Here is a 25778-nt window from a genome sequence, read left to right as displayed (position 1 = left end):
AGACCAGCTTGGATGGACGTCCACACTGAGTTTGAGCTCGAGGTTTGGGGTAACAAGAGCTTTGATACATGATATGGATGCATCTTATAAATTTGTTGGCAAGTTAAAACCTTGGCTCCAAAGAAAACTCAAATGATTTTTGGTGTATTTTGTTCTCTTAGTGTGCCTCTAATTTAGTCAGTGTTTGCCAACATTTACCATTTTGCCTTTCAACAAACCCCAGCAGGAAACATCGACTTTTTGCACTATTATTTTGAGCACAACACACACATACAAGCATCCAGAGGTCCATGTAAGCAGTCAGTTTACAAAAAAGCAACACAACCAAGAAATTATACACAACAAACACAGTAATATGAGTCCAGAAACCAGCTAAAACCTGATACTCCATTAGATAATCAGAATATGACTTGACCAATGTAGATAGTCAAGTTAAGTGAACTTACTGTACTCAGAAAGCAATTATTGCATCAATCAACTGGTTATTGGAGAAATTCTCAGCTTCTGCAAGGAATTTCTCCTTGTATGACTGTTTTAGTTTGATATTGGTGCAAAGGCCTGACAACAAAGGCCTTTTAATGACACCAGATCCAAATGTTTAATGCTGACACCAATATTTTCTGCCATGAGACTTTGTCATAGCTGCACATAAATCCCAGGATGATATCATACCATCTAATGTGAGTAATTTGAAGTAAGAAAAAAGACCAAGCAACAAAAATGCAAAAGACTTCTACCAACAAATGAAGATTACAACCAAAAACAAAGGCAAAGAACTGTTCAAACCTTAACGCTAATGAAAAAATGGGTCTCTGATCCAGGTCCATTATAATATAATAGTTCTTCTGTCACACAGGAACCCAAACAGAGGGAATGTAGTTTCTTACCCCAGGGCTCAGGCCAATTTAAAACATATTAGTGCTCTTGTCGTGCGGGGACCCAAACTGAGAAAATGTAGTTGCTCAGCCTGAGACACAGGCTAGATAAAATATCCTGGAACAAACAGGATTAGGAAGCATCCATCAAGCAGCAAAATGCTGTTCTCTCTCTGCAGTTGTGGGTAGTCGTGTGCTACAGACGATACTCTTTTGTATCCTTAGATATCCCCACCCTTCATCTGCTGTTATTTAAATACAGTGTCAGTTATAATCTAATTCAGTGGTTGCAAAAAAAAGTGTTTGAAATGTGTTTGTATTTGTGTGTGTATATGTCAATCCTCTGGGAAGAATCCATAATTAATAACAGGAAAGAAGCAGCACGAGAGTCTGTCAACAATGAACTGTTTGCGCGTGTGAGAGTTTAACTGTGTGTGCACATGCAAAATGGCAGCATATTTTATTAGCAATGTATTGTTTCACCGTGTGTGTGTGTGTGTGTGTCAGAGTGGCAGTGATCCATTGACCTGACAGCTCTTCCTGAGGGAGTGCACACATCCCTGTCATTACTGCAGTACCCACCGCTGATTGACTGCTTTCAGCACCGCTCAGGAGATGTCAGTCAGTCAGTCAGTCACACTGTTGATCTCAAGCCAAAGTCAACACACACACGAGTGGTGCTGATAGTACCGACGGATCACTGATGAGTTAATATGAACGTTTTATCACCACTGTTTTACTGATCAGTTTTACATTGATCCAAGTCCTTTGACGTCATGGTGCAATCAGGTGCTGGACATCTGAAAAATAGATTATCATTAATTCTTCTACTTTCACTGTAAAAAAAAAAAAAAAAAAAAAGAGAGAAAAAAATGTGATCAATGGTTACTTTAAAAGAATTATGGCAATAAAGTGAGACATAATATTATTGAGCAGATTAAAAGTAAGAAAACTTTGATTAAAATACTGAATAAATAATGAATAAATTACTTAAAATGTATGTTAATATAACCTAAATATTTAATAAACTCAAATCCATTTTACATAGAAATTTGACTGATGTTAACTTCCTGGCATGATTTACTAAATATCTGTCAGAAAATGATTTAGATCTACTTAATTAATCTCATAACTTTAATCAGCATCAAATGACTTTAAATCTACACAATAATATCACATGTCACTTTATTTATTTAGTTCTATTAAGTTCAGTCTATTCAATATATAAGTAGCGTGTACAGCTTAGATAATGACAACATAGCACAACTTAGCGTTAAACATTTAGAACTTTCAATAATGCAAATTGCCAACATTATATTACACTTCATAAAATGTTATAAAGTTGCTTAAAAAAAGAAAGCAAAACACAAAAGGCTTGGCGAGAAAAACACATGGTGTTTATACACCAGCCAAACATCACTGAAGTTAATCAGACCTTCCACACAGTCATCACCAGACAGGACCATAAAGACCTCTAGCATTAGTAATCATGAGACAGACGAATAATAATATCATGCAACGTTTCTGTGTTCAGAGTTCCTCTTTGTGTTTGTTGTCACTGCAAACATCTGTTAACCATATGTCAAGTCATTTTTAGGTATTAATAATTGATTTATAAGTAATAATAATAATGACAAATGCATGGCCAAATGAGAATATGCATTTCATATGTAGTAGGTTGTCAAAATGTGCTCTGCAAACCATTAACCAACCTTTTTTTACCACAATAATGGTTAAAAAACTAGACTGACTGCAAGAAAATACACTTCCTAAAATCTCTACAACACAGAAATCATTTGATCAGTTTTCTCCTCTTGATACGCAAAGTTTAAAAGTGTCAAGTGTCTTGTCTGTTTTACCGTTGTACTTTATACTTTATATTCTGACAACAGGCAGGCAGGTCTGTTTTCATATCTTATGAGTGCTTATTGTTAAAGGCCTCACACATCCTTGATCCACCCACACAGGTGTTTTCACTTATTGTGACTAATTAGACGTCTTGTCAGGACTGTGTGGGCACGTTCAGACTTCGTTTGATTGGCATCTCCCTCACTCTCCTGTTAGTTTTCTTGCACCTGTTAGGGCGGAACAAATGACACCTTAAAGCTGGATTTATAGTTGTGCATTCGGGGGTTACGGTGTAGCAATAGAGCCTGCTGCCTGCCTTCACTCAAAAATCTAACTACATGTGAGGGCTACAGAGTCTGCAAAGATACCACGTGGATGCCGCATTAACTGTGATTGACTGCTTGTGTTTTCTCCTACAAGCCTCTGGTGCAAGTGGAGAGTTGTGAGGATGACATTGAAGCTTTGCAAAAACATCAGCGATATTCTCCTTTTCATTAACACACATGTAGCAAAGACATCTCCACTGCAAAGCCTCTATCATAGTGAATGACTGTAAACATGCAGATTACACAGCAGTTCTCTCCACTTCAGTCATGAGACAAGGTGAAAAAGAAGTTACATGGATGTAACTCCGCTTATAAGTATGTGTGTGTTCAAGTCGCACTATATTACAAAGTGATTAAAGAATGTGAGCACAGTTATTGTGGGGAATATAATTAAAGCACGATACACATATGATACATCTGTCTAGTGTTGAACGGGTGAAATCTGTAATTGACCTTGTGTCAAGTTTATTGTGCACATATTTAATCGATATTTTTAAATTACACACCTATTGCATCAAGTGAGCACATGCAGTGACACAAACTGGGACCAAAATAGAGAGAAACACAGAGTCAAAAATAGTGCAGCTCCCATTCAACACAATAACAAAAATGCAGCAGTTTAAAAATATTTCTTTAAAATGTTCTGATCAACAGCTTATGACACAGGTGATTAAGCACAGAAACTTCAATATCTCAGATGCACACACACACACACACAAACACACACACACACGCAGTGTTTTGAACTCCAGCCTTGTAAAGGATTGTTCTGCTCAGCACCTTCACATCTGATTAATTGACTTGTCAGCACAGTATTTTTATCCTGCTCCCCTGTGTACGTACGAGTGTGTGAAAGAAACTGTATGCGTGTGTGTGTGTGTGTGCGTGCATGTGCATGTATGTATGTGTGTGGGTGCATGCGTGTCTGCAGTCCTTCCCAGTGTCCTCTCTGTACTGGTGTTACTCCCCAGGCACGATGGCAACCCAACCTATAGACGAGTATGTGTGTGTGTGTGTGTGTGTACATTTGTGGTGGGCAGGCCTAGGGGGATTTTCCTTCAGTGTGCTGGACTCTGATTGGCTGAAGCCTGTGGGCACTTCCTGGTCTCTTCCTGTCCTAAAGGTGTGTGTGTGTGTGTGTGTGTGTGTGTGCGAGGGAGACAGAAAAAGAAATAGTTGGCTGGTAAAAAGAGGAGGGAAGAAAATAAGATCTGATTTGTTGAATAATAATGTTAAGCTTTGGCAAATTGGTGAATAAGAATCACTCTTCATGAATCAGAGTTGAGAGCTCGTTAAGTGGAAAAATCTGGAGAGACAGACTATCCCCATGAAAATTCAGAGATGGGGAGAGAGTGAGAGTGAAAAAATGAGGCTGTGCACACATTTAATCTGCGTCACCTTGACAAAAGCCCCGTTCAGACAAGCATTCCTTTATGTTAATCTGATGGCACATGTTGATCTCGTGTCTGAATAAACACCAGAGTCACTTTTATGTGAAAGTCACGATGGCAATCTGACCAAGTCAAACCTAGTGACATTACCGTAAAACTTCCAACATGGCACAAGTCTGATTTGAATTCCGTCAGATTAACGTAAAGACCACAGCAGCACAAGCAAAAACATGAGTTTCTTATCTTAATCTCTGCCTCTGATGCACAAAGAAAACAAATATCAGTTTAATAAACCAGGAAACAATGTGGGGGAAAAGCCCATTTTAAGTTGTTGGGGAGATTCTTGTCAGATCAGTCTATGAAAAACAAATTTTCTCCTCGCAGTGCAAACAGGGAAAAGACGAGGAAAGAAACTCTCGTACAACCACAGTAATAATCTGACTGCCTCTCAGTTTTCATTCATGACAACAGCCTTGATGAATAAATGAATATCCAATCTTAAAGTAGCATAAAGCATTGTGGATTTATCATTGTCCTGTTCTGATTTTTATACTGTTAAGACTGTCAAGACGTGACTGTAAACACGGGCTGGACTTTGATTTCATGCTGCCATGTGTAAAAAGGACACTGACCTCGGCAGAGTAAGCAAAAGAGCTGATTCTGTGGTATATGCTGCTCTCTGATAGGTTCATTGTGAAAAACATGATGTTGAACTACGTCACATGAAGTAACATCTATAATGACCTTATGTAATGATGAGTGTTGGTGCTGGTAGCTTGGGTGGACATTATCATGCTATGTCAAAACAAACGATCTTTCTAAATAGACGAGTGTCTTGTTGTAAAGCATAAATTGTGAATGGACCCGTAACTAGAGGAGGGAGAGAGGGTGATCTCAGGTAATGCTCTCTGCAAATGTAATGTACATTACAGAAATGTTCTGCATGTGTTTGTTTCATTCCTTAGTCCAGAGTGCTTACAGGCAAAACGTTTTACATACAGCATGTGAGCTGATGAATTAATCAAGAGTCCCAGCTTACTGCATTCAATTCTTGTCCAATGATGGATATTATAATAAAGGCAGCAGAATGTGCTCTCTAATAATGTTAAATAATGAAACTGATGCGAAAACGGACGCAAAATGATTCACTGTTTCTTCTGATGGTTTTAAACTTTAAATACAGCATAATACCCTCATTGTGCTAACATGCTTTCCGGTTTATACAAGAATGAAATACATAGAAGAAATTTTGAATGTGAGGCATGTTAATACTCCTAGCTCAAGCTGTGTGGCTTCACCTCACCTGAGTCAGCATGTAGTGGCGGAGACATGGACTGAAATAATGGTGGGTAATGATGATGATGATGTGCAGTGGGTGGTGGTGGTACAGTTACGCTGAAGTTTGCAAGTCAACTCAAAATACAGATTTTTCTCAAAAAAAAAAAAAGAGTGTTGAGGAAGACAAAAATGTTTTCCAGAATTGTTGTAGTTTCCCACAACTGTCAATAAACGCTACTAAAGAATACTTTAAAAATGCAACATCTCGCATTTATTATCATTTTCTCTGGAATGGAAAAGGACATTAATCAGTGTGTCTTCATCACCACAGTGGAAGGCAAAAAAGGGGTGAATACTTGTTTCCTCTGGTTCAGACTGTAAACACAGTAGGCAACACTTTCCACCATGCGGCACTGGCAGAAATCGCTGCCATTAAACTATTAAAAACAATAAACATCTGGTTTTCTATCTACCACATATTGCCACAATGTGTTGCAGCATTTGCTAATTAAAATCTTCTCTATATACACACACAAGCTTTCAAACAAACACTCTTGATTACACTCTCGTACTCAGTTGACTACACACACTCACACACACACACTCCGAGGCATTACCGTGCACACACACACACACACACACACACACACACACACACACACATTAAATATAGACAAACATTAAAGAGCTTGAGGAAATTAAGAGAAACACATAAAGAACTTCAAAACTCCAATTCCCAACCTCCCACTGGGGCAATCCCAGCTCTTTTCTTGCCTTCAGAATCAGGAAAGAGCTAAATGAGTCTCAGTCATCAGAGGACTGACTGATTGGTTTGGGGCTTTGAGGATGAGCTAGGCACTCTCAGAGAAACACATTCATCGCAAAACCCCAAGCAAGACTGTTCAGTTTGGCACCACATGAGTTTGTTTACACAGGCTGCTATTCAGACCGAAGTGGCTGAATCTCAGCTGAGTCACATGAGCAAATTCAGGAGCTGCAAGACAGTTATATAAATTCAGGCAGCTCAGGCTTTGACTGTAGCCGCTAATTCGCTGTTGTAATGCATTCACTACAGTGATAGTAGCCGGTCGCAGTTCATGCCCCTGGTGATGCTGCATCTTCATCATACAGAAGGAAAGTTGTATCTACCAACAACAAATGAAACATACCTGACTGACCCCTGTCAGCAGTAAACAATGTGACCTTGTTAAATTGCCAATTTCAATATAATACCTTCTAATGCAAGTGCACTGAACGATAGCTGCACTGGCTTCTCCAGCTCATAGGTGTATTATTTTGTCTATAAAGGTTACTGCTATATCTCACTTGCTGTAAAATACAAGATGTTGATTTATTTGCGGTTTGCTACATATAATAATTGACACAATAGCACTATACAATTACAATAATCGAGTTGCCAAATATTAGATTAATCGCCACCTATTTTGATAAGTGATTAATCATTTTTGGTCCATTTTTAAGAAAAAATAGTTCAAATTTTCTGATTCCAGCTTCTCAAATGTGAATATTTTCTGGTTTCTTTAGTCTTCATTTTCTGACATCTTATAGATCAAACAATCAATTGATTGATCGAGAAAATAATCAACATATTAATTGATGATAAAATAATCATTAGTTGCATCCCTATTTGTAAGGGACCATTTCACAAGTACAAAAGGGTGTCTGTGTGGTTTATAGCTCATTTGTGACAGCAGTTTGTACAGACTGATACTGAAGAATAAATTACAGTAACATTAAAAATTACAGTTACAGTAAAGAGATTATTAATGTTAACAATATCCGGCCACCACACCAACAATAATATATATATATATATATATATATATATATATATATACTGTTAGCACAATAATGGTGTTTATGTGTATTTCTGCCATCACAATCTGTAATCAGTTATCATCTACTTTTTATATCACTCATATGCAAAACATCAGACTTATTTTGACACAAGTGTTCTTTATATACTTAATGAACTATTATCCTCCTTTATGAAACAAGTCATTTTATATATTTGTGCATGTGCAGGTACATGTTCATGTATCCAGTGTGTGTTTTGCCCTTGCTAGAGGAAGGTGAAACATTCAGTAACCCCCAGAAGAGATTAATCAGCCACCAAAATATGGGAAACACATTTTTGTGTGTGTGTGTGTGCATGCGTGTCAGGCTTGAGGCACCTCTTCCCACCAGCACCGCTTCACAGATGCTTATGGAAAGTGATGGCTGCTGTTTAAGACTAATGAAAACCCTTTTTGAAGCCAAAATTTCTTGCTTAAAAAAATTGAAGATTTTTTTTTTTTTTTTTTAAATTCCAGCATGTTTTGATTTCACCACCATGGGGAAAATGCAGCAATGTTTTGCATTAAACATAATGAAAACAACAAGTCAGCGTTGCAGAGATGTTTTCGGTGAATAATAATCCTTCCAGAGGTGGGAGACAGACGTCAAGATAGACGCAGAGAAACACAAAGCGAGAGTATGCTATGATTGAATTATAGATGACCTATGATGTCTGCCTGCTCTTATACTGCTGCTGTAGTTCTTTACTTGTTTGTGTGTGTGTGTGTGTGTGTGAACCATCATTCCTGTGAGGGATTCAGGTTCAAGAAGCAATTCACCCTGCTGAGCAAGCCACCGATCTCTAGCAGCTCCAGTGGTGCTGACCTGTGCTCTGTAGTGCCTGCAGACAGTGACGAGTGAGGAGAGATCTTCTCTACTGAGATCAATGAAGTATCGCGTTACTCCTTATTTACCTCCTTCTGCTGCAACATCTTTGATGGGTTTTGCTGTCTCAGATGTTTCGGGTTATTTCATGAAAGATGGAATACCAATGTAGCTGGAATATGACGGTAACAGAGGGTTGGGTTCGAGGAGCAGCTCCAGTTTTGGTTCTGGTTCCAGGTTGATACCTTTTAGTGAATCTTTTATCTCTCCTTATTCTTTTTTTTTTTACTAGTTATGTACATTGAGATAACAGGCTTCTGGTTTTTGTCTGGTGCTGACCTTCAGTTGAAATGTCACTGGCAGATTATGTCAGTTTTACTTCATTAAAGTTAATTTTGTAAGTAACTTGCTAAAAGGCCAAAAATGAAACTTGGCTATTGTCTCATTAGGGTCACTGTGACCTGATGTCTGCATTATGTTCATCTCATTTTCAGGTTGTAAATATTATTTCTGCTTTTGTTCAATTATTTTTTATAACATTATTCAAAAATGTTGAATTCTAAACCTAAAAGATTTGAGAAGGGTTTCAAAGGGATTTTCAGATTTGATAAAATGTTATCAAACCCCAAACTTACTGTTGAAGTACATCATGAAATCATCAAATGAGATTAAAGTTGCATAAAATATCAACCCGAAGAATAAGAATGAAATATTTCCTCTTGTAAAACTGCAAGTAACACACAGATCAATTTGAAAAAAAATCATTTACAGTATCCACTGCTACAAAAATACAGTTTATACTGTATTGATTACTGATGTCAGTTCAAGTCTAGTGTTTAAATGAAAATGATCTCAAACTGATGCTGATGCATTTTTAAATTTGCACAGTTAGTTGTGAAAGGTTTTATGGTCTCCGTCAGTGAACCTATACAATAGGACCATTACAGAGGAAGAAAGGCAATAGCAGTCATTTATCAAGCAAAAATGCTGAACATTTGCAAGTTCCAGTTCCTCATATGTGACAAAACAAGCAATTTGAAGACATTAGGCTCATAGAAAATTGTGTTTTCAGCCATTTTATTGACTATTAAATGATTTGTGGTAAAAAAATAATTAACAGGTAATGAAAAAAACAGCTTGCAGCCCACCACTCATCACTACAATATAAAAAGTCTAGAACATTGTTTTGTTTTTTTTAAAAGTTGACTGAAAAAATGGTAGAGATGAGAGCAAATATGTTGACTATTATATTATATGTATATTAGTGTTTCTATATTCATCCAGTAGTTGTTGGATTTTAATCACACATGTCAGTTACTGAGGGGCTGCGTGTTGTGTTTCTTCTGTGTATGTGCATGAGCAGAGGTTAGGGGGGGTTGTTACTTTGAGGTGTTAGCTTGCAGAATCAGTATGTGGACTCACGTCATATTAGCACAGTCGAGGCGTTAGTTGGCGAAGTTAGAATGGATGTTTTCCCTCCCTGGGTGCTCCTGAGAGGATAAACAGGCCATCCATAATTAAAAGCAGCTCCGCCTGCATTCTGATCCACTCTGCTTTAAAAAGAACAACTGTCACCATCGGTTAGAGAAGCATGCAGGGAGGGGGGGAGAAACAGCGGAAGTGTGGGAGAGACAGAGATGGGGAGATCAGGCTCAGGCAAAGTTTCCCTTGTTGGATATGACAGACACCTACACACACACACACCCATACAGAGACACACATATATACGACGACACATGTACCGTTCAAAACATGCACACATCACACAACTCCATGTCATCACTTGAATATAACACACACACACACACACACACACACACACACAGAAAAATCTACATGCACACGTGACCTCCACAACAGCACACTCATTTTGCTTCTGGCTCTGGGATGAACAGTGCATGACTTTATAATGTATTTAGAGAGAATACATTCAACAGTGAACACAGTGAAGCTTCCACTTTATGCTTCTACTGATACAAGAATACATTTATCTGAGCTTTTATGACCCCCTACATCAAAATATGCACCTGTTCTACCGACCACCCAGTGTAAACCAAAGTCCAACAGTAGCTTGTTCGTTTTTTGTTTTTTTTTTCAAGTTTGTGTCATGTGCTCTAAAAGCTAATGGATTGATTTCAGCTTGTAGCATTAGTTATAAGAAGTGATAATTTTGTAATGTTGTAATTTTAAATGTAACATCCAACATCATTTAAATTACATCCACCTGTTTCGATCAGTTGATGCTTATATGAATATGGGTGAAAAGGGAGTGCAACAGCAAGTGCAGTTTATAGGTATCATATTAGACTGAAATCACAAAAGACATCCGTTTATGCAGATATAAATCATTAATGTATTATTAAAACAAGACTATGTTACTTTTGAAATAGGAAATAACACAATCTCCCTCTTACAGATGGCAAATTTGAATTCATAAACAATAAGAATCACCCAAGACGCTTAATTTAATTCTCTCAGAATGTTTTGGTTAAACAGTCTTACTTGGCCTGGTAGGACCAGTAGCTTATGGTGGCTGTAAGCTAATGCTAGCAAACTAGATAGACTTAATGAATATAATAATATAGCGATAACATCAGTTTTCTGATTAATGACTACTTCTAATTGTGATACTGCTACAATAAGCTTCTTCCACTATCACCTAATTGTCAATAGTAACCACAGTGTTCAGAATAAGTTACATGGTCTCACCTTTTTTAATACTTTTTTTTAAATACTGAAAAGCAGAAAATGGGTATTTGGAGAAACATTAGAAGTCTTAATTGGCAGGCCAGTGAACATACTGCAAGGACAGCTAATGTAAACAAATGTGTGCTGCTAATGCTTACAAGCTAAGTAGCTAATTAAAAGTTAATTTTGTTGTGTCACATCTGTTATCTTGCAGTTCTTACTTACAGAAACAACAGTATTTTGACTGGAATTCGGACAGACAGGGGGCGCTGTCATGACAACAACAAAATATACAGAAAAAAATACAACAAAAATACAACAAAAAATTTTTGTATCAAGAATATAGATTAAAAAAAATATCAAGATCAAGATAAAAAAATATTGCTATCAAGACGGAGGACAGGGTAGAGCAGGAGTGAATGCAGTAGCAGAAAAAAAAACACGCAATTTAACTTTCATTGGACTTTTAGTGCAGCACAAATCTAAAAGTGTCATGTTTTATCAAGAGGCCCAGACAAGGTTGGAAATTAACATCCACCACATTTGTTTACCCTAACAACCACTTTGATAAACAACCATCCATCATTTAAATCGCATACAGTGTTTAGATCAGCCTTGTGCTTATTATACAGGCCTAGTTGGTCAGCAAAACATTGAAAGGTACATGATGGAATACACCAGCTAGAGTGGCTTAATGATAGATGTGGAGTTGTCGTGTATTTGAGACTTTTGAGTTCATTTGCATAGTTTTATGCAGTTTCACATACTACTGGATGTCTGATTTCCATCCTATTTATAATAGATGTGTGTTGTTGTGTGCGCTGCATGCATCCGAATCCAGGCCAGTTGTCATGGGGACCAGTCTGATGGTGAGACAACAACAGTTGATTGTACTGAATGTCTCTGGCAAGGAAAAGTAGTACTGTTCCTTTGTGTCTTCTCTCCTCCCTCCTCTTTCCTCTCTTCTCCTTTGCCCCCCCCCCCCCCCCCCCCCCCCCCCCCCCCCACCCTCCCAACCCCCCTCCTCTCCCCTCTCTTGTGTTTTCTCTCTCCCTTCCTTTACTCCCCTCTCTCCCCTTCCCCTGCAAATCTATATGCAATCATCCCACTGCAGCAGTCTAATTTAAATGTGGAACAAATGTTGTGACAGACTAAAGCTGGATAGAAGTCCTTATCCGCAGAGTGAGAACTGAATTATCCTGCTTGAGTGAGCTGCTGACACACACACGTTGAGAGGAAGAGAGAGAGACAGAAAGAGACAGTGAGAGACGGAGAGGAAGAGCACGAGTCTCATCTGAATTAAAACAACCTCTCTGTCTATCTATTAGTCACCCTGGAAGCCAGTAATTCCTTAATTCCACTATGAAGAGGCAGTCACACATATTCTTTGACTTGAGTTCATCTGTCGAGTTTCTTCTTTCCTCAGTCGGCCCCCCTGGGCCAAAAGGACACCTGTGGAAGAAAACGTAAAGGGGCTCAGTTTTACAGATCCATAAAGTGGTGAGACTTGTGAGAGACAGATTCCATTCACAGTAAAATGAAACAGAACAATGAGGGATCAATCCTGATGTGAACCAATGGGCTCTTTTTAAAGGAGAGAATAGCCAAATAGCAGAGGCCAACACTTTAGGTGGGATTAGTATTGGGTCAAGCACTAAAAGCACTTGATCCTACAAATGCCTCATAACGCAACTCACTTGTACCTTTCAGCGACCCTCCTCACACCCTCCCTGACTGGTAAATGTCCAGATTTTTCAAACCTCATGTTCCCTTTATAACTCAAGTTTTCCATAAAGAAATTGAAGTCTCCAAGCTCAAAATAACTGATGACATCAACAAGGTTGCTTTCTTTAGAAAACTTGAGAAAGCTGCCCCCGTTTTGACTGACTGAGTAGTACTACGCATACTGAATAAACTGATCTTCATGTATAAAATCTGTGAAGCGACGCTTTAACTTTCTCTTCATAATCTCTGCTGCAATTCTTGCGTATTACAGTTCATCATTTATATCAATGGGTAATCTGAAACATTGCATTTGTGGAGGCAGATATGGTAAAGTAAAAAAGAGGCATTACCAATTGCATTGGTACAGTATGAGAAGCTTACATATGGTCCTGGAGCTTGTAAGATGCTTTGGATAAAAGCATCTGCCTCGTAATGTAACAAGGCAGGCTGAGCAAAAAACATAAATGTAATTTGACCATGAAACAACTCCTATATGTATTGAACATCACAGACTGATAATATCTAACAGTGACAGTACCTGAGGGAAATAAAGGATGCCCTGTCATCTTTTTTGCTTAGCAGTCAGTCCCGTTGACCAGGATGAATCAATTTACTGCAGTAAATGGATGCTGAGAGTAGTCAGGTAGGTATTTGGTCACAGTCAGAGAGAAACTAATTTTAGTTTACAACTTTTGTGAGTATCTCACAGTGCTTAATAGTGCTAATGGAACCCAGTTTCCAAAAAAGGTTGCAAAAAACACCAACAATAACTTCCCAAAAAAGATTATCTGGCACCAAAATGGGTCCCAGCAAAGCTTGTTCTAATTGTTCACTGCAGACAAAACAGTTGTTTATCAGAGAATCCGTGTTGGTTGTTGCAAGCCAAAGTGTTTTTATTTTGGGTCATTCAGCCTGGATGATCCAGATTGCTGCTGTTACAATAACAACACATCAATGTTTAATAGTCTGCAATGCAGAGATAACGCTCCTGATAGTCACACTGAAATCTGTGTCTCTGTGTGTGTGTTTGAGTGTGTGAGTTTTGCATGTCAGTGTGACAAATAGAGACAGAAGGAAAGATGGAGAATGAGAGGGAAAATATTGGAGCATTTGTCATAAATACACTAAAACCTATCCATATAACTCCATTTCCATTAATAATTTTTACTTCCACAAACATCCTCAGAGTCAGACTGTTACTTGTGGTCAGGGGCTGTGTGCCAATACTGTTTCATAACAATTTGATTTATTCTGCCAACAGGGACAATGATAAGAAAACTGATAGCGCTGCCAAGTCCTCAAAAAACAGACTACAGAAGAAACAACATGAAACATTCAGCAGAAATTGGCAACTGCTTTTTTAGTGTAAATAAATCAATTAGATGTACAGTGCCTGGAATAAAACACATTTTCCAAGGCTATGGGCCCATTTTCTGGTTCAGAGCTGCTGGTGTTGTTACAAAATGGAGCTCATTTGGGTGTGAAAACCAAACAAGGGCACTATATTTCCATAAATTCAGACTCCAATAACAGGAAGTGGTGATAATCACCAATGTTCGCAGCAAGTATAGAGCAAATCGAATATTATCACTGTTAATACTACAGAGAAGGAGATGCACCATTAGTAATACAAATATGCAGAAGCACATGGTAATTTATCATAAAAAGGAAAAATATACACCCTTCACCATATTAGTATTTCCAAAATATATCATATTTACTGCAGCAGGGTGATGTAATGATGTTATCCATCAGTTTTAGTGCTCGCTGCCACAATGGGAGTGAAGGAGTGAAGTGAATGTGAGTAATTTCACAATAGGATAATAAATAAATAAAATAAAACTAGCAATTATTTTCCTGATTTTTATATGATTCAGTTTACCAACCTTTGTAGACTCACCTTTTTTCATGCTGAAAACATGGAAGTCCTGGAAGTTTGGGGCGACTGTGGCTCAGGAGGTTGAACAGGTCGTCCCCTAATCGGAATATCGGTGGTTCAATTCCTGCTCCTCCAGTCCACATGCAAAAGTGTCCCTGGGCAAGATACTGAACCCCAAATTGCTGCGCCAGCGGTGTGTGTGTGTGTGTGTGTGAATGTGCATTAGATGAGATCCTGATGAGCAGGTTGGCAACTTGCATGGCAGCCAGAGGTGTTGATTTTGTTTTTGTTTTTTTTAGAGAGCTCAAAAAAAACAACACAGATTTTCTATATCCATTCATATTTAACGCTTTAGCGCTATTATTGGCAAAAGTTGAACATGCCTAAGCTAATCTGAAATCCAACCCCTCACTATGCCTCTGTTTATTGGTTGAGTTGGGCTGGGGTCTTTCATTACATAAAAATGGGAGTTCCAAGTGAAAGGAATTTTGCTGAACTTGTCTGTTCCCTGCGGATGTGCCGCACATCAGCAATGTATGTTTCTTTAAAGGTCTGCAGCTGTTGCTGCTGCTGCTTCTGTGTGTGTGTGTGTGTGTGTGTGTGTGTGTGTGTGTGTGTGTGTGTGTGTGTGTGTCAGATGCAAGTACAGTATGTTGCCTTGAGAGTTTGTGTTTGTAAAATTATTCCAAACTCTGTGGTTGAATTTGTTACTGTGCAGTTCCATTTGTATGCCCTAAGGCACACACACATACACACACACACACACACACACACACACACACACACAGGTGACTGTTGCTTTATGCCATGTTAGTCTCCCTGGGGCAATTACAGGGCAGTAACACACACAACATCCACCTCCACTTTGCATGTTTCCCTCAGTGAGTCTTTGAGCTCTTCACTGTAGACAGACAGACAGGTTATCACACTGACAGTCTATTATCTGAGCGTCTATGTGTCCCGGCAGTGTTTGGTATCTTGGTGGCACATTTAAGAAAAACAACAAGATTCTCCGGAAAACTGAATTGACCCAGATTGGTTTAGCTTGAAGGAGTAAAAAAGATAAGCTTATTAGATTTAATTTTAGTCATTTGGCATTGATATGGACTAGATTTTAAGGAAAGGGGTAAACTACTTCCTGAATATATCTTTTACTGTTTCAGAAAAAATTTAAAGGCAGCTAAAGAGTTTAGGATGCTACATCTACTGTTAAAAGAAACTCATATGTCAGCTAAACCACATTTAAAATCTTCCTTGTTATGTCTCTTTGCTCCTTTTTTTCCATTTTTATCTCTTCGGCCATCCTTTATATCTCTGTCATCTCTGTTTTGCCAGTCAGTTCATTTTTGTTGTATCTTCTCCTCCTTGTTTGTGTGCAAGTGTGTCTGTGTGTGTGACCATGACTAACAGGTCACTGCTGTTCAGCACTGCAGCCAATCCCTTTAGGTCCTCGTCTCTGCTGCTTGTTTAGCGACCTTGACAGCCTTCCTCTGTCCCTCAGAGTCGCACTATTCCCCCTTTCTATTCCTTCCTCTCCTCTCCCCTCCATCTTTCTCGCTTGCCTCTTTAATGCTTTTTTCCCTTCTTTTCCCTTTTTCCCTTTCCTCTGATCTCCTCTGCTCTGCTCTTGTCGTGGTCTTTCCTCTATGCTCCATGTTTAGCAACCTTGACAGCCTTTTTCCATCCCTCTAGGTCAAATCCATCCTTCTCGCTCTGTCATTTCTTTTTCTTTGTCTTTCTTTTCCTCCCTCCACTCTTCACAATGTGTTATATTGTTACAAAGGCAGATACAAACTCAATACAATGTCGAATCAATTGTAAGTGCAAGTATTGAGCAACTGTTAGCTGGTTGACGTTGCAGATAAATGCCAAACATGAAAGAACAATTAGTCATGACACAACCTTTTATAATATTGTTTTTCACGTGGTCATTTTGGCTCATAATTGGTCTAGTTTAAGTCTTAGTCTTTTGACTAAAACATCAAACAACATAATTAGTTTTTGTCACATTTATTCACATTATCATTGATTTTTTTAAAATTCTAGTTTTAGTCCACCTCTACAAGGTCCGTTCAATATTTGCTCTGGAGCTCTCAATCATATCACATGATCTTCATCGGCAGATAGAGTTTGCCCAGTTGTCATGAAATTTTAGATGTTCAAATTTGCCTTTTTTGGAGCAAAGGGGATGTATCATGCACATTTCCATGTTTATATTTATAGTCTGGGGCTCTACTGGAATATCTTTGCATGATTTACAGTTCAAAAAACTCTTACTTATACTGACACTTTATGCAGCCCCTCAGTTCAGCCTCTATCTGAAACAGGCCGTTTTAGCTCCTGTCTCTTTAAGGCCCCCCTCCCGACGAGCTCACTCTGTTCTGATTGACTTCTCAAATACATCTGCACATGTTCGAGCCTGAATCCGATCTGAAATAAGCGAGCGGACAACATGAGCAACCCACGGAACAACCTTAGTAACAAAGAATACATAACAGACGGCCGTTTGTGGGCATGCACAAAGAATCTGCCATCATTACAAGGAGGAACTAGAGATAACTTTGCAAAAGGAGTGTTCAGAGCAGGCTGAAGCTTGAGCTTTTGACTTAAAGGGAGCATTTTTACATACATTCACCTCAGGTTTTGTTACCGACTATGTTTACCATAGACATCCAACATCATAGCAGTATAAAAATAACAGAAAATCACAAAAAGCAGGTTATATTCCCTTTAAAAGTTGAGGTTCAAAGTTGATTCTTGACCTTAGAAACAGTAGTTGAGAAAACAATCTTGGGATGATAAAAGTGAATTTGTTTTATTCAATCAGATTTTTATAAATGTAAGTGTAATTTCAGTCATGCATTTTTTATGTTAAGTCAGGTTGTAGTATTTTATGAATCTGACCTTTCATTAAGCACTCTCACTCTTTTGTACCTGGGGTTTTCTTCTGAGAAAGAAAAATCAACAATAGCATAAACGCGATGATCCATTTAATGATACCAGTCAGTAACGTACAGGTTGACTCATTCACTTGAGGGCACAGATAAAAAGAAAATCTAACCAACTGAAAAAGAAATCCTGAAGCCTTATGATGTTAATAGACTGTGTCAGTGTTGGTTTATCACATTGTGATGGAAAATTTTACTTCTGTGGTTGTTAAAAAATGTGTTAAAACACTTTCTAAGCTACTGCGGTGAGCATGTTTTGTTTGTTCTGTCAAGGTCACACACATTTTTGTATCACGGGACGATCACAGACTCTTTCACCTGCATCAACACATTTCCTACAGTGTCATGTGTTTGATTTTGTGAGTTCAGTCGAGAAAAGGAAAGACAGTATTAAGACTGCTGTTACTGAGTCTTCCTCCTGGCGAGTGTTGTGACTCCCACTTGGAAATAAACTCTGAAATCACTTCAAACATCGTCTAGTGTAAGATCAGCATGAGCCAGCAAACTCTTTGACTCACCTCCTCCTGTTTGTGTCTCTCCTCCTCTATGCCCTCTCCAACCACCCCACACCCCTTGTCTCTCTCTTTCCTTTCCTCTCTTTCTCCTTTTTTCTATCTACCTCCTTTCTTCTCACTTACCCACTCTCCCTCTGCCTCTCCCCTCCTCTTTCTCTTGCTCGTCTCCTAATCCCTCCTCTCCACCCTAATTTAAACTCTTTGAAGCCTTCAATAAGGCTCCATAATAAGCTTCTCCCTCTCCAGGCTAGGCAAGGGAGCAGCCTCCCAGTTGCATTCTGCCGCTGTGTGAGTGCTGGTGTGTTTGTGTGTGCTCATTTGTGTGTGTGTGTGTGTGTGTGTGTTCTCTGTTTATTAGTGTCTCTGCTTGTGAGCTTTCATGCCTGTGTTTGTGCATGTAGCGTGTACAAGTATGTGAGTGTGAACACTTGTGTGTGTGTGAGTAGTGTAAACCTAAATGCTGAGCAGAGAGCCGTGAGGGGAACAGAGGAGCATATTGTGGAACACATCAGAATACGACTCTACTGCAGATTAAACTGTATAAGTAGGTTATTGATGCAAAACGTTCTGCAACAGTTTGGGTTCAGTTACATATTACCGAGTTGATTTGAACTGAACTGAATTGAACCGAGTTGAAAAATCAGACATTAAAAAGGAAATTTTAGACAATCTTAAAACCTAAACTTTGCCAACAGGACAGAAAGATCTACAGATGACGCCAACGTGGGTAATAAATCTCATGCCTTCGACACCTTCATCATCAGATTGGTCCAGTTAAAAGGATTACCCACTTTCCAGCAAGAAAAAGAGCACTCACTCCCACCCTTATGGTGAGTTCAAACAGAAAGCAAAGCGAATTTCCGCCTTGCGTCATTTGCACGAATTTGACCGCTGGAGCATTTGTGCGGTCTGTGTTGATTTGCCCTGAGCAGCCAATTTACCGACTGTACAAATAATAGCTGTAAGCTAGCTAGCAAGGTATACACCGACCATATGTGTGCGTGTGTGTGTGTGTTTGTGTGCAGCTCAGCCTCTGAATGAATTCAAACGCTTTATTTTATTTCCCACCTGTGTTCCACAAAGACCCACCCTACTCTGCCTCTGATTGGCTAGTACTTGTTGCCTTTATTGGTTAGGTTGGTTAGGTTTAGGAACGAGGAGTGAGATGGTTGGGGTTAAGGTAAGAATATCAAGGTCAGAGCCAATCAGAGGCAGAGTAGAGGTGGGTCTTCACAGAATGGGGATGGTAAAAAAAAAAAGTAACGTAAGTCAAACTTACCAGAAACTGCAGTTCTTCCTGTCATTGCCCTCCAGTTTCTCTCCTTTTCCCTCAAGTTTTTGTATGTTTATGAAGCAAATACATAAAGCCGCAGGATAAGCAAATTGTTTTTGCTCAAGTCGATACATCTTTGCGTCCATTCGCGTCACCTTTGACAAATTTGCATCTAATCTTGTCCCATTTCCAGACTGTCCTCACAGCAGTTGTGATTTCTTTTAACACTTATAACAACATATGTTTTCCTGACATGTAGCTACTTGTGACTCTGAAAAAAAACAACTTTTGTCTCTGTAAAGCAAAGGCAGACATAGTGCAACATTGTTTTAACACCACATAACCTCTTAGGGAGGAGGTCGGCATGGGTAGTTGTGTGTACACAACATCCGACTTTTACACCAAAGGCCATTATTTACCTACATCCCATCACCTACTAACAGTCAACGTTGGTTTTCATTAAACCATGACTACAGTCTTTCCCTGATGTATTGGAAAAACAACTCCTTATTGCCTAGCTAAGCTGAACCACTTTGAAGGTTTCACAGCTTGCTAACTAAGAGAATAACCTTGGATGCTTCATAGCTGATCACAGCCCACTTTATTATTCTTATCAAACAAGAACACAGTGACCGCTTCTGGTATGTGCTAATAATTTCTCAAGGCAAGGCTGGTATAAATATATGACTGTAACTTCACTCTAGGTCTCACTCAGCCATATTAAGCTGTTGGGACCCATTTGCAAATGCCAAGGTTGATTATTGCAATAAAGACTCTGACAGACAATGAGCTGTTTGTGAATTCTCCTTTACTACAGAAAATATCCCAAGACACCTTCAACCAAATAGTTTTAGTTACCTAAGCTTTAACCATAGAGGTGGCAGATCAGAAAACACTTTGATGAATCGTTTTTATAATGTCCATTTGTAATGGTTTTGTAAGGAAAGCAGTCATCCTGCTGAGGGGCTCCAGATTAGAAATGCTTATGAAGGCAATGAAAGCACATTGCCTTCCCCCAAATAAAACAGACCTGTTACACTCCTCAAGACATTATGGCATTTTTTCATTGAAAAAAAACCCGAATACCTAGGAGGCCATAAAAATCATCAAGGAACAGCCAGTGACACAGGTTGTCCCTGTGTCATGCATAATATCTCTGATACCTCAAATTACATTTAAACCAACGTTTGGGGAAATGATGCATCACACCTGCGTTGTGGCCTTTTGGGAGTGTTTACTGTCACTGTTTCATCGTAGGCAGCAGTGGTGGGAATTTATCAGATTATCTCTGCATACTGTAGTCCTCTTTGAGCTATAATAGATTAGAGACTGACTTCAGCACACACACACACACACACACACACACACACACACAAACAGGCATGACACCCTCAGCACTGGCCAGACACACAAAAAAGGAAACACACAGTATGTGCACAAACACACAGTATGTGCACAAACACACACTGCCGACTGGCTTAATGTGTGTGCACAGGCACACATGCCCTGCTCCATGGGTTTATCTTCATGATGATAGTAATCAGTATGAAGCCCACTGGCTACAGCAGCAGACTGCTTGGTAGTCATTACCGTTAGCTTAACTGTTTACACCCGTTAATCAAATTAGCAAGTCACACACACGTTCACACACGCACAAACATGCATACAAATGTACAGTGAAACACTCAGAAACACACTCAGCTACACACACTGACACATAGGAGATGCACACAAACACACACACAAGAGATGTAAACATGGAGGAGGGCTCTGAGTTCCGTTTGAGATTAATTATCTCTATCCTAAAGCAGAGATGCAGGCAGAGACAGAGAGGTGGAGGGAAAGAGGAAGAGAGATCTCCACACTTCTGTAGGTAGAGATATATAAATTAGATAAATACAGCAAGCTGATGAGAAAGGAAGAAAGGGAACGAGACGAGGGGAGCCAGTGGGTGGCAGACAGACAGACAGGAAGGAAGATACATACAGGAGTTGATCTTACACTTTTGCTTCTTGTCTTTAAAGCTGCATCTCAGAGTACTCTATCTAAACAAATAACAAACGGTGACAACTAGAGCAGGGAGCCTGGAGGCTATAAGAGAGCTTTTACTATCTAGTTGTGTCTGCATGTGTTGTCTTGAGGCCAACCTTTTGAGACAATGGTGATGGGAAGTTTTATTTCCAGCAAAGATGGGGAGTGGCAACTGCAATACATCAATATAGCATGATACAGTGAGGTATAGGTATAATGAAAATAGGGATAATTGTTGGTTGTTGGTCATACATTACCTTAAAAACAGACCGTATACCTGTAGCAGCAGCTACATGTGGCATCAGCCATTAAGCAGCCATTAAGACTGCATTACATCTCCTCCTTAAGTAGCAACAATAGTAACCACCAGGCTCAAGAATAGACATGATTTTCTTTATGGCTGACATTATTTTTTAGCCTTTCCATTGCTTTGGAATTAATCCTTCACTTGAGACAAGTGCAAGTGGCAAGTGCTCTGGCATGAATTTGACCAGCTGGGGTTGGTCAAGCAATATACCTCCTGCCTCAAGGCAAAAAGTTGGATATTCCAGCTTTAAGCTGTTACTGGCTGGCTGGGATTCAGCTCCATGGTGGTCTGTTTTCTTTCATGGTAAAATGTGTTTTTTCTCTTAAAACCTGCCTAAGCTTGAGTTTCGAAGTTTGTTCTCGGTGTTGCAAAAACAGCAGTTAGCAAAAGAATCTCCCCTCCAGGTCCATTTAGTAGCTGTTCTGGAGCTTTTGTTGATATCAGATGATCTTCATCAGCAGATAGTATCATGTATCAAAAATAATCTTTTAAACTCAACTTTTAAGGAAACACTCGAATGAAAAGTCCTTAAAGGATAAGGCTGGTGATTTTACTATATTTTTCTTATTGTCAACAAATCTCTTGTGCAGAGCCAAACCAACAACGAACTGATCCTACTTAAAAGTATTGTGTGTGTATCCAAAGGCTGATATATGTTATTCCTCTGTGCCGTAGACCTCAGTTGTTGTCTAAAAACTATTAAAAATACATCAGTGAGCCACACTCTTGCACTGGGTGACATGTTTCTTCACTACAAAGATTATGGTCACGGTAGTTTGTTTAGAAATGGCTCCAAAGACTAATAACAGCAATCACATTTTCAGTCTCTGGAGAGTAGTTCCCTATAAGGCAGACGCCACTGAGCATCCACAGGAACGCAGTTTTGTTTACAGTGATTCACAAGCTTGTTGTGCTACATATCACAGCCTCTTTGCGGTACATTGTGCATTGTAGAGAACTTTAGTACAAAGTGATATGTAGCACAACAAGCTAGCGAAGCGCTGAACTGCACTTGTAAGTAGGATCAATTCCTTGTTGGTTTGGCTCTGCACATGAGATTTGTTGACAATAAGAAAAATGTAGAAAATCTCCAGCCTTATCCTTTTAAAGTGCTTGTAAAAAATGTAACTTTAAACATCTACATATTCATGACAACTGGGCAGAGTCCGCCTGTTGATGAAGTGATCTGTGTGACATGATCGAAAGCTCCAGCTAGTGGCAATTGTTTTGACAACAGTACTGTCAAAGTTGGTTATGTTTTACAATCTGGACAAACAATTCTAAGCAGAACATTTAAGATTTATGGTGAAACAGTTTTGCAGGGAAGCTTAACAAGAAAACTGTCATTTATCTGTTGTCTGGTTTTCTGCTCTTTCAAGGGATGCAGTCATTTTGAATCATAGTAGAGACAACAAACATACAGTGCTCTTCGATGGGTTAATTGGGTCAATGGAGATATGAGGTTACAGCTCAGGGAGAGAAACTGCCTGGTGGGCTTCAGAAGGGACAACTCTAATCACTGCTGTTTTAGCAGAGCGGTGTTGTCCTGCAGTGAAAAATGCAAAGAAAGAAAGGAGATAGACACACAGACTGACAGTTTGAATGCAATTGTATTTTGTCACTGTATACTTGTATATTGCCATAGTCTGTATTAACCAATAGATGCATTATACAACACAAAAAAAATCTGTGCGTCAGCATAACGTGAAGAAAAATGAAAACATTCGTCACAGATCGTCAGCGTTTTATCAGGAGCTTTGTACCACGCGCTCGCAGGGAAATAATCAGTTTGGCAAGTGACTCAATCCAGTAACAAAAACAGAATTTACGCTTTCTATTTTTTCTTCAGCTTTCCATAAAGAAGGAAATGAGAAATGGATTTTAATTGTTTTACGATAAGCACAAAAAAAAAAGACAGGAAAAAAAAATTAAAATTAGGCTCATCTCCAGTGATGTCACTGTCTCCAAGATGGTGATGCATCAGTTAACAGTGAATAATGGAAGGTGTTCAATAGAGGAACTCTAGCTGACTGTCACACTATTTCATTCTCCAATCTATATGATCCTTGTAAAGATTAATGGAGAATAGGAGACGCTATGTTTGTGTGTGTGTGTGTGAGAGAGAGAGAGAGAGAGAGAGCAAGAAAGAGAAAAACTGTGCATTCAATCCATGCTATGCAAGTGTGTGTGTGAATTTCATCCTGCATGTAGTCACCTTATACAGAGACAGTGAGAGGATGTGAATAACTAAAGCAGCTAAAGCTCAGATTAGCAAGCAGTCGTCTACTCTGTGATCCCATCTTACAACAGCTACTCGCTGGGTTTTATCACAGCGACAGTATATATTATAAATACACACTTGACCGTTTACACACATGCTTGGCGACAGATTAGCAGGCAGCCATTCATTTGTGATCCAATCTTTCAGTCCATTACTTGCTGCAGTGACTTTTAGTGACGCCAACAGAATGACTGCAAAAATTGATTCCTAAAACAATAATCTATTATGTACGCAGATTATCCTGCAAGTTTTCATGAACAGACAAACATCTCAAACTACTCTTGGAGAAAAGGGAACTTTAGAGTCCTTAGAGAATCGTATCTTATGTTTCAAGATACAAATACAGTGTAATACAAAGTAAAGGCAGTAGAGGCTGAGATATATGCTGACCTTTAGACCATAATATGGGTCAAGCTCTGGATCCCACACATACCTAAACTTAATAGTAAATGGCCACAGACTTCACACACTCAGTTTGTAACTCAAGTTTTATGTAAGCATTTTTTTGTCGCCGAACCCAGGCAGAGATACTCAGGTGATGTCACTTGCCTAAATTTATCAGACTTTAAAGGGGACATAACATGCTGGATGTCTATATTAAACATGGTCAAAGTTCCAAAACTCGAGGTGAACATGTGTAGAAATGCTGCCTTCAAGTCAAAAGCCCAGGCTCCAGCCTGCTCTGAATGCTCCATTTGCAAAGTTACCTCTACTTCCCCATTGAACTGATGTCACATCGTTCACACATGCCCACAAATTGCTGTCCCTTCTGTAGCCTTCATTGATAAAGTCGCTGCACGGGTCGTTCCCAAACGGCCTGTTTCAGACAGAGGCTGAAATTAGGGGCTGCATAAAGAACCAGTATTAGCAAAAAGTTTTTTTTTAACTATAAATCAATCATCAAAGATATTCCAGTAGAGCCTCAGAATAAAAGTACAGACCTTGAAATGTGCATGATACATCTCCTTTAAAAGCCTTGTAAAAGTCCAACAAGTAGTGCTGCACTGCAAACTGCTGGCAGGAATATCTTGGTAGTGTTCTGGTTTAATGAGAAAATTTATGAAATCTTCTTGCCCACAAGCATTTGTGTATTTCAGACATGTCTCCATGGATGCTGTTTTTGGTGTTGAGTGTTTGATGGGTTGAGCATTGAGGACCAGTTGTGAATTAGAACATGTGCCAAATTTATCACTTTCATAGTTTGGTCTGCTGTTGTTTGGAAAACCGGATCTCTCATGGGGATTGTTAGCTACTTTATATTTTGCTTTTTGAATATTCAACAATGTCAGCAATGTGAGCCTCTGTTTAGCACATGGTGCCACAACCTATACTTTATTTGTCTACTTTTCCCCCAGACCTTCTGCACCAAGAACATTCAAATAATGCATTTTAATAAATGGTTATTGTTTTGAAAATATAATAGTGATCATGAAATGGTGGACAAACATTCCCCTTTTCAGACCAGCCCTGCAAACTGCAGGATGGCTGGTAACTGCTTGTTTAACCACGGATATAACACATTCATAGATGCATGACTGCACACAGACATAAGCAGCTATATGAGTCTATACACAGAGACTGTAAACTCACAAACACAGACTGCAGAAAAGACAGAACCCTTGCCAACAGGCAAGGAGAGAAAGGTAAAGAATGGAGAAACAAGACAAAAATGCTGGAAAAAAACATGAGTAGAGGGAACAAGAGGCAAAAAAAAAAAAACAGACAAAGGCA

At 39.1% G+C, this 25778-nt stretch overlaps 1 long non-coding RNA gene across 3 annotated transcripts in view; it reads left to right on the top strand.

Moving 5' to 3' along the window:
• LOC137191492 (uncharacterized) overlaps nucleotides 1–25778 on the top strand; it is a 152495-nt gene that overhangs the window by 59951 nt on the left and 66766 nt on the right. The window lies entirely within an intron of this gene.

Source organism: Thunnus thynnus, chromosome 10 (genome assembly GCF_963924715.1).
Source record: "Thunnus thynnus chromosome 10, fThuThy2.1, whole genome shotgun sequence".
NCBI classification, from domain to species: domain Eukaryota; kingdom Metazoa; phylum Chordata; class Actinopteri; order Scombriformes; family Scombridae; genus Thunnus; species Thunnus thynnus.
The sequence above is the reverse complement of the archived record's forward strand: the minus strand, read 5'-3'. Positions and strand labels throughout refer to the sequence as shown.